Below are 3889 nucleotides of genomic sequence, written 5' to 3'. Positions count from 1 at the left end.
GTTTTCCCCATGTTGGCCAGGCTGGTCTCAAACTCCTGACCTCAAGCGATCTGCCTGCCTCTGCCTCCCAAAGGGCTGGTATTACAGGCTTGAGCCACCATGCCTGGCCCAGTATTGTCAAATGACTCCAATGAGCAGGACCCCAAGGAGCTACTGCTAGAAGCAGAAACAGGAGCAGGGAACACACATTGGCAGGGAGAGTTTGAACAGCTCAGACAGCCCAGAGTGAACACTGGCCCCAAGGCATACTGACGACTCTCTCTGTCCACAGCAATGGGATAAACCCCAGATGGAGGGAGCAGTGGGGCAGGAGGCTGATCTGGGGAGGGCCTAAAGGGACCCCTATGACATCCCAAAAGGAATGGCTGCCCAGAAATGTAAAGGACAAAGACTTGGGGTCATGCTGCCCTGAATATTAAAAGAAAAGTGAGTGGCCAGGTGTGGTGGCTCATGCCTATAATCCCAGCACTTTGGGAGGCCGAGGTGGGCAGATCACCTGAGGTCAGTAGTTCGAGACCAGCCAGACCAACATGGAGTGGAGAAACCCCGTCTTTACTAAAAATACAAAATTAGCCAGTCGTGGTGGCACATGCCTGTAATCCCAGCTACTAGGGAGGCTGAGGCAGGAGAATCATTTGAACCCGGGAGGCAGAGGTTGCAGTGAGCCGAGATCGCGCCATTGCACTCCGGCCTGGGCAACAAGAGCAAAACTCTATCTCAAAAAAAAAGGAAAAAAAAAAGAAAAGTGAGTTTGTCTTGTGCCCCGGCTGCTGCCCCCAGTAAATGATGTGGAATATGGAAACATCCTGGCCTGTGACTCTTTGCTTTTCTTTATCTCTGATTTTTCCTTGCATTAGCCAAGCTGTGCTAAGTATTGGAACAGTAACTCCCCAGCATCAATAGAAGGCCATTTTTCACACATACAGTAGTTCAGTAGGTGTTAGGGGGTAACCTTGGGGGCACAGACCCCCGAACGGGAGCACAAGGTTTCCATTGGCCGGGTCTGGCGTTTATGTCACTTCTGGCCACATTCTATTGGCCAGAACTCGATCACATGGCCATAGCTAACTGCAGAGGACACTGGGAAATATAGTCTGACTATGTGGAAATAAAAATAAATGTGGAAAATAATGAGCTACAATATTTCTTCCTAGAAGTGAAAGTAAAAGCCCAAAAAGAGTGTATTGGTTTGTAACCCGGCACGGTGGCTCACGCCTATAATCCTAGCACTTTGGAAGGCCCAGGCGAGTGGATCGCCTGAGGTAAGGAGTTCAAGACCAGCCTGGCCAACATGGTGAAACCCTGTCTCTACCAAAAATACAAAAATTAGCCGGACTTAGTGGTGGGAGCCTGTAGTCCCAGCTACTGGGAGGCTGAGGCAGAAGAATCACTTGAACTCGGGAGGCAGAGGTTGCAGTGAGCTGAGATCGTGCCACTGCACTCCAGCCTGGGCAAAAGAGCAAGACTCCGTCTCAAAAAACATAAAAATAGAGTGTCTTAGTTTGCTAGGGCTGCTGTAACAAAGTACCACAAACTGGGTAGCTTAAAGCAACAAGTGTATTGCTCCACGGTTCTGGAGGCCAGAATTCCAACATCAAGATGTCAGCATGGTTCTGCTGCCTCCAGGCTCCCAGGAGGAATCTGTTTGTGCCCCTCTCTCAGCTTCAGGGTGTCCTTAGCAACCTCCTACATGCCTCAGCTTGCGGCTGCATCCCTCCTACCTCTGGCACCATCCTAACAGGGCCTTCCATCTCCCTATGTGTCTCTCCTCTCATAAAGACAGCAGACGGCTGGGTGCAGTGGCTCACACCTGTAATCCCAGCACTTTGGGAGGCCGAAGCAGGCGGATCACTCGAGTTCAGGAGTTTGAGACCAACCTGGCCAACAGGGTGAAACCCTGTCTCTACTGGAAAAAAAAAAATACAAAAATTAGCCAGATGTGCACCTGTAATCCCAGCTACTTGGGAGGCTGAGGCAGGAGAATCACTTGAACCCAGGAGATGGAGGTTGCAGTGAGCTGAGATCGCCCCACTGCCCTCCAACCTAGGCAACAGAGCGAGACTCTGTCTCAGAAAAAATAAATAAATAAAATAAAGACAGCAGACATACCATCTTAACTTTAATTACATCTGCAAAGACCCTATTTCCAAATAAAGTCAAATTCACAGGCACCAGGGTTAGGACTTGGAACTGGATTTCTGGGGGACACAATTCAGCTCATAGCAAATCAAGGTGGGGAACTTATTCTTTTTTGAAACAGAGTCTCAGTCTGTCACCCAGGCTGGAGTGCAGTGGCGCAATCATGGCTCACTGCAGCCTCTGCCTCCCAGGCTCAAGGGATCCTCCCACCTCAGCCTCCTGAGCATCTGGGACCACAGGCATGCACCACCACATCCAGCAAATATTTTTTGTATTTTTTGTAGGGACAAGGTTTCGCCATGTTGCCCAGGCTGGGCTCAAATGACACTGCCACCGTGGCCTTCCAAAGTGCTGGGATTACAGGCGTGAGCCACCACGCCTGGCTGTGAACTTCTTACAGATTCCTGAGACGCTCCTACATTCCTTCCGAAAAGATCATTCCAGTTTGCAAACGAACCGGCATGAGGGCACCGTGTCGTCCCACCTTCCCCAAACTGACTAGCCATGTTTTGGTTTTCCTCCTTAGCTTTATTTATTTTTTATTTTATTTTATATTTTATTTTATTGAGTCAGGGTCTCACTCTGTAACCCACACTGCAGGACAGTGGCATGATCGCGGCTCACTGCAACTTTCAACTCCTGAGCTCAAGCAATCGTTCCTCCTCGGCCTCCCACGGTGCTGGGATTCCAGGCCTGAACCACCACACCCAGCCTTCCTTAGCTTTATTATCTTGATTTTTGCAAATCTGATAAGTGAGCAGTGGTGTCTCATTGTTAACTGGAAAGTTTAAACAGTGCTTGGGAATCGCATCGCCGGTTACAGCTGAAGGATGATGCCCAGGCAGGACGAAGCGTTTGTCGGGCAATGAGCGGCCGTCGCAGGATGCAACCCAAGCAGGGAGTTAGGAACATTTCACTGGCTGTAGTTTGATGCCTGGGTCCTAGCTCTCTTCTGGCAGAAGACAAATATCAGAAGGCAGAGAGGACAAAATGTTCCGTTTGTCCATCTAAAATGCATGTTTCTAGCAAGGAGGCCTGGACGGCCCTCTGCAGACAGCCCAGCTGCCGCGGTGCATCTTGTCTGGTTTGCTTGTCACGGCGGCAGCTTCGGTCTGATGGCTGCAGAGGAGGAAGGCGGCAGCTGACGCTCAGAATGAGCCATCTCCAGTGCAGCTCCATGAGGCTGGCGGAGGGGGGCAGGCAGGGAGGGGGGGCCGTCACTCACAGAACACTCTGTACTCACCCAGGAGCCCCCACCTCCGGGAAGGTGGCCACCTTATGATATGTGATCTGTTCCAGGCAGAGTCTCTGTCAGCCAGGGAAACGTTTGTAAACATAATTTGTGTTCTCCATTTTTGTCATAGTTTGGGTCCTTATTTCCCCCCCATAACTCACTATTTTCCTCCCATATTTTTCCTTCTGGAGGTTTCAATCAGAGAGACATGTCCAGAGTGTCCTGGAAAGTCTGGAAAGTCCTTGCCTTCCCTCGGAATGTGCTCTCTCATGGCAGCAAACGTCGGCAGGGAGTGCAGCTTGCAATTTCCGAGTTTATGTTTACGATCCTTATTTTTATTACCTTTGAGTGAAAGTGATTGCTATGGTTATCTCCTTCTTGGATATATATATTTTCCTTTCATTTATTTTCAGGATGGTTTGAATTTTTATGCATCTTCCATCCCATGCTCCCAAAAGAGGTGGGAAGAGCAGCCGGGAGGACCGGGGAGCCCCTCCTCTTCCCGCCTCACAGCAG

Source organism: Pan paniscus, chromosome 19 (assembly GCF_029289425.2).
Source record: "Pan paniscus chromosome 19, NHGRI_mPanPan1-v2.0_pri, whole genome shotgun sequence".
Taxonomy (NCBI): domain Eukaryota; kingdom Metazoa; phylum Chordata; class Mammalia; order Primates; family Hominidae; genus Pan; species Pan paniscus.
The sequence above is the reverse complement of the archived record's forward strand: the minus strand, read 5'-3'. Positions refer to the sequence as shown.